We start from the raw sequence: 16,225 nt of genomic DNA, 5'->3' as shown, positions 1-16,225 counted from the left end.
AAAGATACCCAAGAGTTGCACATGTGTCTAATTCAACACCAGTCAAGGATATTTTATTCCCTAAAAAAGAGTTGAAAGTAAAGTCTCAGCATATACACCTCGGGATACGAACTTAATTCGTTCCAGAAAGCTGTTCGAGTGCCGATACCGAACGAATTTGTTCCAGTAATGAATAATGTAAATTAAATTAATGCGTTGCAGTCCCCCCAAAAATGCACTTACGAAAGCACTTACATAAATACACTTACATAACTGTTTGAGTTCTGAGGTGTTCGTATCCCGAGGTAACACTATATACACCGACAAATATATACCTTGTGGTGTATATATATATATATATATCCTTCTCATATACGATTTGCAATAAGAATTGCAAATAATGTATACCTAGATATTGCATTACAAACTTTACAATAGATACAGTTAGATATTGCAACACAAACACTGCAATATAGTTATATATTGCAATACAAACATTGGATTTTGTCAGTCTGTGTGTTTGGAATGCTAAGAAACATAAGATAATATATTACCTGGAGAGTTTACCTGGAGAGAGTTCCGGGGGTCAACGCCCCCGCGGCCAGGTCTGTAGCATATATGTAGCATTTTGTTTACAGTATGTCCAGAACAATTTCAAAATAAAAATTGACATTTCTTTTATTTTCTTTAAAGTCGCAGGTAATTTTACCAGGAAAAGAGAAAATAACTATTAAGAAAATAATCGTGCACTCTCGTCTATCAAAAAAAAAAAACAAGAATTATATAATTATTTTTTTTTATTTATTATCACAGTGGCCGATTCCCACCAAGGCAGGGTGACCCGAAAAAGAAAAACTTTCACCATCATTCACTCCATCACTGTCTTGCCAGAAGGGTGCTTTACACTACAGTTTTTAAACTGCAACATTAACACCCCTCCTTATATAATTATTAATATCAGTAAAAGAAGACGGGGCCAGGAGCTATAGCAAACCTCACATTTACAAACCACTCCACTGGAACTGCATATAACTACCGACAACATGAAAAGAGAACACTGAAAAGGCAGTGGAGGCCATTATTTACCACAACGTTCATCCACACAAGAGGCGTAACTAATTAATATTGAGTCCACAAATCGCTGAGTACACACACACACACACACACACACACACACACACACTGTTCCAGAGATGGGACACAGCAACAAGGGGACACAGTTGGAAGTTGAAGACACAGATGAATCACATGGATGTTAGGAAGTATTTCTTCAGTCACAGAGTAGTCAGGCAGTGGAATAGTCTGTGAAGCGATGTAGTGGAGGCAAAATCCATACATAGCTTTAAGCAGAGGCATGATAAAGCTCACGGTGCGGGGAGAGTGACCCAGTAGCAACCAGTGAAGAGGCGGGACCAGGAGCTATAACTCGACCCCTGCAAACACAACTAGTTGAGTAACTAGGTGAGTACACACACAATTCACAGCGGCTGCATTAACTCTTACATATATATACGTTGATCTAACAGTCAGTAACTCTTGAAAACAGGGATGCCAGTCCAAGAGTCCTCTCCCTCCGCCCAGAAAAACCTCAATAAAGACACCAACAAACTCTTCCACACCAACCTATTTACAATTATTACTAGTACTATTACTCAGGAATTTGTTATATTATTTTATTGAATTTTGTGAGTGGCATTCTCAATGTTATTATATATTTTCATCAAATTTTATTATTATTATTATTATTATTATTATTATTATTATTATTATTATTATTATTATTATTATTATTATTTTAATTATTAGTTGCACCAGCATTACTAATAGTATTTTAGTAGTAGCATTGTTATTTTTATTGTTACACTTATAGACTACTAATTACATTATTAATAATAATATTAATCTTACTTTGATTATTATTCCAATATCTATTATCAGTTATACATATATCATAGCAAAAATATTATTAGTATTATCGAAATTCAATTTCAGTCGTTAAAAATTTGGTAATATTATTTTATTATTCTGTTGTTGCTATGGTGGCATGAGAACACCTGTGTAAAGACAGGGGGAACACCTGTGTGAAGACAGATAACACCTGTGTGAAGACAGATAACACCTGTGTGAAGACAGGGGGAACACCTGTGTGAAGACAGGGGGAACACCTGTGTGAAGACAGGGGGACAGCTGTGTGAAGACAGGGGAACACCTGTGAGAAGACAGGGGAACACCTGTGTGAAGAAAGGGGAACACTTGTGTGAAGACAGGAGGAACACCTGTTTGAAGACAGTGGGAACACTTGTGTGAAGACAGTGGGAGCACTTGTGTGAAGACAGTGGGAACACCTGTGTGAAGACAGATGAACACCTGTGTGAAGACAGGGGAACACCTGTGTGAGACGGGGAATACCTGTGTGAAGACAGGGAGAACACCTGTGTGAAGACAGATAACACCTGTCTGAATACAGGTAACACCTGTGTGAAGACAGGTAACACTTGTGTGAAGACAGGTAACACTTGTGTGAAGACAGGAGGAACACCTGTGTGAAGACAGGAGGAACACCTGTATGAAGACAGGGGGAACACCTGTGTGAAGACAGATGGAACACCTGTGTGAAGACAGGGGAACACCTGTGTAAGACGGGGGAATACCTGTGTGAAGACGGAGAACACCTTTGTGAAGACAGATAACACCTGTCTGAATACAGGTAACACCTGTGTGAAGACAGGTAACACTTGTGTGAAGACAAGTAACACTTGTGTGAAGACAGGGGAACACTTGTGTGAAGACAGGAGGAACACCTGTGTGAAGACAGTGGGAACACCTGTGTGAAGACAGGGGGAACACCTGTGTGAAGACAGGGGGAACACCTGTATGAAGACAGGTAACACCTATGTGAAGACAGGGGAACACCTGTATGAAGACAGGTAACACCTATGTGAAGACAGGGGAACACCTGTATGAAGACAGGTAACACCTATGTGAAGACAGGGGAACGCCTGTGTGAAGACGGCAACACCTGTGTGAAGGCGGGTAGAACACTCGTGCGAAGACAGGGGAACACCTGTGTGAAGGCAGGGGGAACACCTGTGTGAAAACGGGGAACACCTGTGTAAAGACAAGGGGAGCTCCTATGCGAAGACAAGGGGAACACCTGTGTGAAGACAGGGTGGGGACCTTTGTGAAGACAGGGAACACCCGTAAGTACATATGTGAGGTAAATCAAAGCTCAACACTTTCTGCAAAGTATGGGTATCGGAGCGTCTGCACGTTACAATCCTGACGTATGTCACTTATATTGTTCATTTACGCCGAAATTGTGGGTGTATGCGTCTGTTACAATTGCCTCAGACCTGCCGCGTCGAATTGTTAAATGCCTTTGTGTAACCAACTCCGGGCAGCTGGTCGCCTGCTGAGAGGTTAGGCAAGTGCTCTCGATTTTGTCTAGGGTCGCCCTCTTGCCTCTGTCATTACGTATAGTTTATGGTAATTCTACATTAGAGCGGATACCTTGGCTCCTCCGAGTGGCCGGCTCCGATCGCTTATGTAAATGGTTGGTAGGTTCCACTTGCTTAAATCACAGACTTATCATTACTGAAATTGGTTTGGTGGCATCAGTCATTACAGGGCGGCTGGACTGTCACCCCTGAAGGGGGATTTAATACTTCCCTGACAGTATTTAATTCCCTCTTGGTGTCTCGTAGGCGGGCCAGGGAAGATTGGAAGCCCGACTATTGTAATCCAGATTCCCAAATTGTCCCCCTAATCACAGCACAGTCCCAACACAAACACATTTGATTAGCGTGCAAATTACCCCTAATCATAACACCAGGCCCTCCCCAGAGCCCCTCAGGCATCATTAATACCACAAAAACCACAGCCATTAGGTGATCTGGCCGCCAGTGTTACCAACCTGTCACGCCCAGCACATTCCATGCATAACACTATTGGCAACACTCTTTCCACCTCAGCTAATAGGCAGTTTGTGTCTGCAAGTCGGGTTTTAAGGTCGCTAGAAGAACCAACGCCGGATTTTTAACATGTCGGCATGATACCCGGGATCTGAAGACATCATCTGCATCATGAGGGGTCAAAAGAACCGGTTGAGGAGGGAGAGGAGGGGAAGGGAGATGTTTGCTAATGAATCCAGATTGCAGACTGGAAAACATCTTGGGGGAATTGTTGCAATTTGATCTTCTCTCTGGGAGGTGCGTAGGCCCGTGTGGCATGCAACGGCAGCAGAAACAACAGCAGCAGTAGCTGCAGTAGTAGCAACAACAACAACAGCAGCAGGACTAGTAGCACCAGTAGTAGCAGCAGTAGCAGCAGCAGCAGCACGAATGACCAGTGTGTTTGTGTGCTTGATAGAGAGAGAGAGATGTAGAGAGATAGAGACAGAGAGGGAAAGACAGACAGACAGAGGCAGACAGACAGGCAGACAGACAGACAAACAGAGACAAAGACACAGACGGGCGACTGCCGTGATAGAGAGAGACAAAGGTCTCATAAGAGACTTATCAGTGGATGCGTAATTGCAGGGTGGAGAGTGGAGGTTCCTGGAAGGAGACAAAGTGGGTGACCCACCTGTTGGAGACGACCCATGTAAATCTCTGTAGTGGTCCCTCCTGACACAGCCGTGGTGGTCCTCCTGACACAGCCGTGGTGGTCCCTCCTGACACAGCCGTGGTGGTCCTCCTGACACAGCCGTGGTGGTCCCTCCTGACACAGCCGTGGTGGTCCTCCTGACACAGCCGTGGTGGTCCTCCTGACACAGCCGTGGTGGTCCTCCTGACACAGCCGTGGTGGTCCCTCCTGACACAGCCGTGGTGGTCCCTCCTGCTGTTGTCACCAGATGGCGCCCTGCATCACACACACACACACACACACACACACACACACACACACACACACACACACACACACACACACACACACACACACACACACACACACGCACACACACCTGGTACTGCTGCTTTTGTAACCCAGGGTGCTATCCTGGTACTGCTGCTTTTGTAACCCAGGGTGCTATCCTGGTACTGCTACTTTTGTAACCCAAGGTGCTATCCTGGTACTGCTACTTTTGTAACCCAGGGTGCTATCCTGGTACTACTACTTTTGTAACCCAGGGTGCTATCCTGGTACTGCTACTTTTGTAACCCAGGGTTCTATCCTGGTACTGCTGCTTTTGTAACCCAAGGTGCTATCCTGGTACTGCTACTTTTGTAACCCAAGGTGCTATCCTGGTACTGCTACTTTTGTAACCCAGGGTGCTATCCTGGTACTGCTACTTTTGTAACCCAGGGTGCTATCCTGGTACTGCTACTTTTGTAACCCAGGGTTCTATCCTGGTACTGCTACTTTTGTAACCCAGGGTGCTATCCTGGTACTGCTACTTTTGTAACCCAGGGTGCTATCCTGGTACTGCTACTTTTGTAACCCAGGGTGCTATCCTGGTACTGCTACTTTTGTAACCCAGGGTTCTATCATGATACTGCTACTTTTGTAACCCAGGGTGCTATCCTGGTACTGCTACTTTTGTAACCCAGGGTGCTATGCTACTTTTGTAACCCAGGGTGCTATGCTACTTTTGTAACCCCGGGTTCTATCCTGGTACTGCTACTTTTGTAACCCAGGGTGCTATCCTGGTACTGCTACTTTTGTAACCCAGGGTGCTATCCTGGTATTGCTACTTTTGTAACCCAGGGTGCTATCCTGGTATTGCTACTTTTGTAACCCAGGGTTCTATCCTGGTACGGCTACTTTTGTAACCCAGGGTGCTATCCTAGTACTGCTACTTTTGTAACCCAAGGTGCTATCCTGGTATTGCTACTTTTGTAGCCCAGGGTGCTATCCTGGTACTGCTACTTTTGTAACCCAGGGTTCTATCCTGGTACGGCTACTTTTGTAACCCAGGGTGCTATCCTGGTACTGCAACTTTTGTAACCCAGGGTGCTATCCTGGTACTGCAACTTTTGTAACCCAGGGTGCTATGCTGGTACTGCAACTTTTGTAACCCAGGGTGCTATCCTGGTACTGCAACTTTTGTAACCCAGGGTTCTATCCTGGTACTGCAACTTTTGTAACCCAAGGTGCTATCCTGGTACTGCAACTTTTGTAACCCAGGGTGCTATCCTGGTACTGCTACTTTTGTAACCCAGGGTGCTATGCTGGTACTGCAACTTTTGTAACCCAGGGTGCTATGCTGGTACTGCAACTTTTGTAACCCAGGGTGCTATCCTGGTACTGCAACTTTTGTAACCCAGGGTTCTATCCTGGTACTGCAACTTTTGTAACCCAAGGTGCTATCCTGGTACTGCAACTTTTGTAACCCAGGGTGCTATCCTGGTACTGCTACTTTTGTAACCCAGGGTGCTATGCTGGTACTGCAACTTTTGTAACCCAGGGTGCTATGCTGGTACTGCAACTTTTGTAACCCAGGGTGCTATCCTGGTACTGCAACTTTTGTAACCCAGGGTGCTATGCTGGTACTGCAACTTTTGTAACCCAGGGTGCTATCCTGGTATTACTTTTATCCCTACTGTTGTTATTACGGTATCCTTGACTTTTAAGGAGCAGATGGCATAAGAGTCAGCCATCCCTTTAAGCTTGTATCCATGACTAATACTGTCATATACATACTTGAAAAGATTACCCAACAAGAAAAATATCTCGCTGCCATACTTTTACGGTTCTGAAAATTGAAATCTTTCGTATGACTTCCGTTAAGATGCTGCGAGAACCACAAATTTAGTGAAGCAAGGGATGACAGGTCAGACTGCATTTATTCAGGGTTCATGGAAGTGTTTCCTGGAGGTCCCAGTGAGAGGTTTATCTGGAACTACAGAAATAGAGAAGAGTTGCAAATGATGACAATGGAATAGAGAGGGGTGGGAGGTGGGACCCCTGTGAATAAGTCCCGCGGGATCCCTCCTTATATTCTTCACGGTATAATGAGTCCCGCGGGATCCCTACTTATATTTCTACACGGTATAATGAGTCCCGCGAGATCCCTCCCTATATTTCTTCACGGTATAATGAGTCCCGCGGGATCCCTCCTTATATTTCTTCACGGTATAATGAGTCCCGCAGGATCCCTCCTTATATTTCTTCACGGTATAATGAGTCCCGCGGGATCCCTCCTTATATTTCTTCACGGTATAATGAGTCCCGCGGGATCCCTCCTTATATTTCTTCACGGTATAATGGGTCCCGCGGGATCCCTCCTTATATTTCTTCACTGTATAATGAGTCCCGCGGGATCCCTCCTTATATTTCTTCACGGTATAAAGAGTACCGCTGGATCCCTCCTTATAATTCTTTCCCGTATAATGAGTCCCGCGGGGTCCATCCTTATATTTCTTCACGGTATAATGAGTCCCGCGGGATCCCTCCTTATATTTCTTCACGGTATAATGAGTCCTGCGGGATCCCTCCTTATATTTCTTCACGGTATAATGAGTCCCGCGGGATCCCTCCTTATATTTCTTCACGGTATAATGAGTCCCGCGGGATCCCTCCTTATATTTCTTCACGGTATAATGAGTCCCGCGGGATCCCTACTTATATTTCTTCACGGTACAATGAGTCCCGCGGGATCCCTCCTTATATTTCTTCACGGTATAATGAGTCCCGCGGGATCCCTCCTTATATTTCTTCACGGTATAATGAGTCCCGCGGGATCCCTCCTTATATTTCTTCACGGTATAATGAGTCCCGCGGGATCCCTCCTTATAATTCTTTCCCGTATAATGAGTCCCGCGGGGTCCATCCTTATATTTCTTCACGGTATAATGAGTCCCGCGGGATCCCTCCTTATATTTCTTCACGGTATAATGAGTCCTGCGGGATCCCTCCTTATATTTCTTCATGGTATAATGAGTCCCGCGGGATCCCTCCTTATATTTCTTCACGGTATAATGAGTCCCGCGGGATCCCTCCTTATATTTCTTCACGGTATAATGAGTCCCGCGGGATCCCTCCTTATATTTCTTCACGGTACAATGAGTCCCGCGGGATCATTAATTATATTTCTTCACTGTATAATGAGTCCCGCGGGATCCCTCCTTATATTTCTTCACGGTACAATGAGTCCCGCGGGATCCCTCCTTATATTTCTTCACGGTATAATGAGTCCCGCGGGATCCCTCCTTATATTTCTTCACGGTATAATGAGTCCCGCGGGATCCCTCCTTATATTTCTTCACGGTATAATGAGTCCCGCGGGATCCCTCCTTATATTTCTTCACGGTACAATGAGTCCCGCGGGATCCCTCCTTATATTTCTTCACGGTATAATGAGTCCCGCGGGATCCCTCCTTATATTTCTTCACGGCATAATGAGTCCCGCGGGATCCCTCCTTATATTTCTTCACGGTACAATGAGTCCCGAGGGATCCCTCCTTATATTTCTTCACGGTACAATGAGTCCCGCGGGATCCCTCCTTATATTTCTTCACGGTACAATGAGTCCCGCGGGATCATTAATTATATTTCTTCACTGTATAATGAGTCCCGCGGGATCCCTCCTTATATTTCTTCACGGTACAATGAGTCCCGCGGGATCCCTCCTTATATTTCTTCACAGTACAATGAGTCCCGTGGGGTCCCTCCTTATATTTCTTCACGGTATAATGAGTCCCGCGGGGTCCCTCCTTATATTTCTTCACTGTATGAAGAGTCCCGCGGGATCCCTACTTATATTTCTTCACGGTACAATGAGTCCCGCGGGATCCCTCCTTATATTTCTTCACGGTATAATGAGTCCCGCGGGATCCCTCCTTATATTTTTTCACTGTATAATGAGTCCCGCGGGATCCCTACGTATATTTCTTCACGGTACAATGAGTCCCACGGGATCCCTCCTTATATTTCTTCACGGTATAATGAGTCCCGCGGGATCCCTCCTTATATTTCTTCACGGTATAATGAGTCCCGCGGGATCCCTCCTTATATTTCTTCACGGTATAATGAGTCTCGCGGGATCACTCCTTATATTTCTTAACGGCATAATGAGTCCCGCGGGATCCCTCCTTATATTTCTTCACTGTATAATGAGTCCCGCGGGATCCCTCCTTATATTTCTTCACGGTACAATGAGTCCCGCGGGATCCCTCCTTATATTTCTTCACTGTATAATGAGTCCCGCGGGATCCCTCCTTATATTTCTTCACGGTATAATGAATCCCACGGGTTCCCTCCTTATATTTCTTCACGGTATAATGAGTCCCGCGGGTTCCCTCCTTATATTTCTTCACTGTATAATGAGTCCCGCGGGATCCCTCCTTATATTTCTTCACGGTATAATGAGTCCCGCGGGGTCCCTCCTTATGTTTCTTCACGGTATAATGAGTCCCGCGGGATCCCTCCTTATATTTCTTCACGGTATAATGAGTCCCGCGGGATCCCTCCTTATATTTCTTCACGGTATAATGAGTCCCGCGGGATCCCTCCTTATATTTCTTCACGGTATAATGAGTCCCGCGGGGTCCCTCCTTATATTTCTTCACGGTATAATGAGTCCCGCGGATCCCTCCTTATAATTCTTCACTGTATAATGAGTCCCGCGGGATCCCTCCTCATATTTCTTCACGGTATAATGAGTCCCGCGGGATCCCTCCTTATATTTCTTCACGGTATAATGAGTCCCGCGGGATCCCTCCTTATATTTCTTCACGGTACAATGAGTCCCGCGGGATCCCTCCTTATATTTCTTCACGGCATAATGAGTCCCGCGGGATCCCTTCTTATATTTCTTCACGGTACAATGAGTCCCGCGGGATCCCTTCTTATATTTCTTCACGGTATAATGAGTCCCGCGGGATCCCTTCTTATATTTCTTCACGGTACAATGAGTCCCGCGGGATCCCTCCTTATATTTCTTCACGGTATAATGAGTCCCGCGGGGTCCCTCCTTATATTTCTTCACTGTATAATGAGTCCGGCGGGATCCCTCCTTGTATTTCTTCACGGTACAATGAGTCCCGCGGGATCCCTCCTTGTATTTCTTCACGGTACAATGAGTCCCGCGGGATCCCTCCTTATATTTCTTCACGGCATAATGAGTCCCGCGGGATCCCTCTTTATATTTCTTCACTGTATAATGAGTCCCGCGGGATCCCTCCTTATATTTCTTCACGGCATAATGAGTCCCGTGGGATCCCTCCTTATATTTCTTCACGGTACAATGAGTCCCGCGGGATCCCTCCTTATATTTCTTCACTGCATAATGAGTCCCGCGGGATCTCTCCTTATATTTCTTCACGGCATAATGAGTCCCGCGGGATCCCTCCTTATATTTCTTCACGGTATAATGAGTCCCGCGGGATCCCTCCTTATATTTCTTCACGGTACAATGAGTCCAGCGGGGTCCTTTCTTATATTTCTTCACGGTACAATGAGTCCCGCGGGATCCCTCCTTATATTTCTTCACGGTATAATGAGTCCCGCGGGATCCCTCCTTATATTTCTCCACGGTATAATGAGTCCCGCGGGATCCCTCCTTATATATCTTCACGGTATAATGAGTCCCGCGGGATCCCTCCTTATATTTCTTCACGGTACAATGAGTCCCGCGGGGTCCTTCCTTATATTTCTTCACGGTACAATGAGTCCCGCGGGCTCCCTCCTTATATTTCTTCACGGTATAATGAGTCCCGCGGGATCCCTCCTTATATTTCTTCACGGTATAATGAGTCCCGCGGTATCCCTCCTTATATTTCTTCACGGTACAATGAGTCCCGCGGGGTCCATCCTTATATTTCTTCACGGTATAATGAGTCCCGCGGGATCCCTCCTTATATTTCTTCACTTTACAATGAGTCCCGCGGGCTCCCTCCTTATATTTCTTCACGGTATAATCAGTCCCGCGGGATCCCTCCTTATATTTCTTCACGGTACAATGAGTCCCGCCGGGTTCCTCCTTATATTTTTTCACGGTACAATGAGTCCCGCGGGTTCCCTCCTTATATTTCTTCAGGGTACAATGAGTCCTGCGGGGTCCCACCTTATTTTTCTTCAGGGTACAATGAGTCCCGCGGGATCCCTCCTTATATTTCTTCAGGGTACAATGAGTCCCGCGGGGTCCCTCCTTATATTTCTTCAGGGTACAATGAGTCCCGCGGGATCCCTCCTTATATTTCTTCAGGGTACAATGAGTCCCGCGGGGTCCCTCCTTATATTTCTTCACGGTACAATGAGTCCCGCCGGGTTCCTCCTTATATTTTTTCACGGTACAATGAGTCCCGCGGGGTCCCTCCTTATATTTCTTCAGGGTACAATGAGTCCTGCGGGGTCCCTCCTTATTTTTCTTCAGGGTACAATGAGTCCCGCGGGATCCCTCCTTATATTTCTTCAGGGTACAATGAGTCCCGCGGGGTCCCTCCTTATATTTCTTCAGGGTACAATGAGTCCCGCGGGATCCCTCCTTATATTTCTTCAGGGTACAATGAGTCCCGCGGGGTCCCTCCTTATATTTCTTCAGGGTACAATGAGTCCCGCGGGATCCCTCCTTATATTTCTTCAGGGTACAATGAGTCCCGCGGGGTCCCTCAAGGAGTCGCACTAACCAGTCTCATTTGACTTAACAGAAAAAAACATTAACAAGATTGCGGATGATTAAATAAAAATGCAATGAAAAAACAAGTAATGAACTTCAGTGAAAATCCACCTAGCAGAAGTCTTGAAGAAATCTGGAAGATGGAGAGATGGATGCTGGAGAGACAGATGAATGCTGGAGAGACAGATGGATGCTGGAGAGACAGATGAATGCTGGAGAGACAGATGAATGCTGGAGAGACAGATGGATGCTGGAGAGACAGATGGATGCTGGAGAGACAGATGGATGCTGGAGAGACAGATGGATGCTGGAGAGACAGATGAATGCTGGAGAGACAGATGGATGCTGGAGAGACAGATGGATGCTGGAGAGACAGATGAATGCTGGAGAGACAGATGGATGACGGAGAGTTAGATGGATGATGGAGAGACAGATGGATGATGGAGAGACAGATGGATGATGGAGAGACAGATGGATGATGGAGAGACAGATGGATGATGGAGAGACAGATGGATGCTGGAGAGACAGATGAATGCTGGAGAGACAGATGGATGACGGAGAGTTAGATGGATGATGGAGAGACAGATGGATGCTGGAGAGACAGATGGATGATGGAGAGACAGATGGATGATGGAGAGACAGATGGATGCTGGAGAGACAGATGGATGATGGAGAGACAGATGGATGCTGGAGAGACAGATGAATGCTGGAGAGACAGATGGATGACGGAGAGTTAGATGGATGATGGAGAGACAGATGGATGCTGGAGAGACAGATGGATGATGGAGAGACAGATGGATGATGGAGAGACAGATGGATGCTGGAGAGACAGATGGATGATGGAGAGACAGATGGATGATGGAGAGACAGATGGATGCTGGAGAGACAGATGAATGCTGGAGAGACAGATGGATGACGGAGAGTTAGATGGATGATGGAGAGACAGATGGATGATGGAGAGACAGATGGATGATGGAGAGACAGATGGAGGATGGAGAGACAGATGGATGATGGAGAGACAGATGGAGGATAGAGAGACAGATGGATGATGGAGAGACAGATGGATGATGGAGAGACAGATGGATGATGGAGAGACAGATGGAGGATGGAGAGGCAGATGGGTGATGGAGAGACAGATGGATGATGGAGAGACAGATGGATGATGGAGAGACAGATGGATGATGGAGAGACAGATGGATGATGGAGAGACAGATGGATGATGGAGAGACAGATGGATGATGGAGAGACAGATGGAGGATGGAGAGGCAGATGGGTGATGGAGAGACAGATGGATGCTGGAGAGACAGATTGATGATGGAGAGACAGATGGATGATGGAGAAACAGATGGATGATGGAGAGACAGATGGGTAATGGAGAGACATAGATGCTGGAGAGACAGATGGATGCTGGAAGATACAGGTCACGTGATGTGTACGGAAGAGAGAGAACGCAAGTCATAGGAAGAATAACAACTATGATAGAGTATTGAATGCAAGTGAGGGAGAGAGAGAGATCTACTGTCAATTATTTAATTTAATAATAATAATAATAATAATAATAATAATAATAATAATAATAATAATAATAATTATTATTATTATTATTATTATTATTATTATTATTATTATTATTATTATTATTATTTTGATTATGATTATTATTATTATTATTATGATTATTATTATTATTATTATTATTATTATTATTATTATTATTATTATTTTGATTATGATTATTATTATTATTATTATTATTATTATTATTATTATTATTATTATTATTATTATTATTATTATTATTATTATTATTATTATTATTATTATTATTATTATTATCATATTAAGCACGTGAAAACCATTTAAAATTTCCTGTGAATATTTTCTCTCACAAGGCAAATGTTCAATAAATCTTGTTATATATGAACGGGGGAATGTTAGCAAAAAATGTTGATGATAACTTATCAAGGACCAAAAATGTTGATGACAACTTATCAAGGACCAAAAATGTTGATGACAACTTATCAAGGACCAAAAATGTTGATGACAACTTATCAAGGACCAAAAATGTTGATGACAACTTATCAAGGACCAAAAATGTTGATGACAACTTATCAAGGACCAAAAATGTTGATGACAACTTATCAAGGACCAAAAATGTTGATGACAACTTATTAAGGACCAAAAATGTTGATGACAACTTATCAAGGACCAAAAATGTTGATGACAACTTATCAAGGACCAAAAATGTTGATGACAACTTATCAAGGACCAAAAATGAGAGTAAGTAATGAACAAGGACTTAAAAACTTGTCAAAAAAGGTTAATATCGAAACCAAACTTTATCTGTTGCTGCTGTCGTTGTTGCTGCTGTCGTTGTTGCTGCTGTCGTTGTTGCTGCTGTCGTTGTTGCTGCTGTCGTTGTTGCTGCTGTCGTTGTTGCTGCTGTCGTTGTTGCTGCTGTCGTTGTTGCTGCTGTCGTTGTTGCTGCTGTCGTTGTTGTCGCTGTCGTTGTTGCTGCTGTCGTTGTTGCTGCTGTCGTTGTTGCTGCTGTCGTTGTTGCTGCTGTCGTTGTTGCTGCTGTCGTTGTTGTCGCTGTCGTTGTTGCTGCTGTCGTTGTTGCTGCTGTCGTTGTTGCTGCTGTCGTTGTTGTCGCTGTCGTTGACACTGCTGTCGTCAAGGCTGTCGCTGTTGCTGCTGTCGTTGTTGCTGCTGTCGTTATTGCTTCTGTCGTTGTTGGTGCTGACATTGTTGCTGCTGTCGTTGTTGCTGCTGTCGTTGTTGCTTCTGTCGTTGTAGCTGCTGTCGTTGTCACTGCTGTCGTTGTCACTGCTGTCGTTGTCACTGCTGTCGTTGTCACTGCTGTCGTTGTCACTGCTGTCGTTGTCACTGCTGAAATATAACTGCAAACATTGTTAATGTATTTGTATCATCTTACCGCTGGACATTCATCAAGCTTTACGGTGACAGTGTCTGGTTCCGGCATCGGAATTCCCTTCACCGATTTGTTTTCCAGTTGTAGTGAGGCTGTTAGGTAAGACACATATGCAACAGTTAGGTATCTTTATTTCGAAACGTTTCGCCTACACAGTAGGCTTCTTCAGTCGAGTACAGAAAAGTTGATAGAAGCAGAAGATACTTGAAGACGATGTAATCAGTCCATCACCCTTAAAGTTTTGAGGTGGTCAGTCCCTCAGTCTGGAGAAGAGCATTGTTCCGTTGTCTGAAACAATATTGTTTCAGACAACGGAACAATGCTCTTCTCCAGACTGAGGGACTGACCACCTCAAAACTTTAAGGGTGATGGACTGATTACATCGTCTTCAAGTATCTTCTGCTTCTATCAACTTTTCTGTACTCGACTGAAGAAGCCTACTGTGTAGGCGAAACGTTTCGAAATAAAGATACCTAACTGTTGCATATGTGTCTTACCTAACAATCTGTCGGTATTTTATACCATTTTAATGTTCATGTAGTGAGGCTGCAGGGAGTGAAGGATGGGAGGAGAACCTTCTGCTATACTATTCTACGTAGCTAGACTCTAGTAATTATTAGATTATCCAGACACAGACTATAAGGTCGTCTGTTCTACAATGTTTTTCATGTCTTATATACCTCATATCTCATATACTTCATGTCTCATGCATTTCATGTCTCTCATTCGTTACCTTATTTTCCGCACTGCACTTTTCACCATTCCTTTCTCATCTTCCGTCACCTTCTTCTTGAAGAAGAGAGATCCAGAGACAGTCTCTCAGTGGTGAGACCGATGGGTTTATGTCTGAAAATATCGGGATTCGAACCCCCGGGCAGCCGAAATGTATGACACTTTCCCATCTAGCAGCAAAAGTAAATAATATGTGTACTCACCTAATTGTGGATGCAGGGGTCTAGTCATAGCTCCTGGCCCCGACTCTTCACTGGTCACTACTAGGTCCACTCTTTCTCCCTGGTCCATGAGCTTTATCATATCTCTTGTTAAAGCGATATATGGATCCTGAGGATCGTGCGGATCGCATCCAAGAAAAAATAATTCTACTCATACGGAAAGTCGTATCATGTGTTGGCTCTGGTGGCCTGGTGGTTAACGCTCTCGCTTCACACGGTGAGGGCCTGGGTTCGATTCCCAGCCAGAGTAGAAACATTGGACGTGTTTCTTTCCACCTGTTGTCTATGTTCCCCATCAGTAAAATGGGTACCTGGGTGTTAGTCGACTGATGTGGGTCGCATCCTGGGACACTGACCTAAGGAGGCCTGGTCACAGACCGGGCCGCGGGGGCGTTGACCCCCGGAACTCTCTCCAGATAAACTCCAGATAAACCTGATGAAGGTAATGCCCCTGGAAAATTGATAAACTGTACCAAAACGTCAGTTCTGCTGGAAGCCACGTCCTGTGTAAGAGAACTCCAGACCTGATGAAGCCAATGAACATAAGAACATAAGAAAGGAGGAACACTGCAGGAGGCCTGCTGGCCCATACTAGGCAGGTCCTTTACAATTCATCCCACTAACAAAACATTTGCCCAACCCTATTTTCAATGCCACCCAAGAAATAAGCTCTGATGTGAAAGTCCCACTCAAATCCAACCCCTCCCACTCATGTACTTATCCAACCTAAATTTGAAACTACCCAAAGTCCCAGCCTCAATAACCCAACTAGGTAGACTGTTCCACTCATCAACTACCCTATTT

The sequence above is a fragment of the Cherax quadricarinatus genome, chromosome 48 (genome assembly GCF_038502225.1).
Source record: "Cherax quadricarinatus isolate ZL_2023a chromosome 48, ASM3850222v1, whole genome shotgun sequence".
Taxonomy (NCBI): domain Eukaryota; kingdom Metazoa; phylum Arthropoda; class Malacostraca; order Decapoda; family Parastacidae; genus Cherax; species Cherax quadricarinatus.
The sequence above is the reverse complement of the archived record's forward strand: the minus strand, read 5'-3'. Positions refer to the sequence as shown.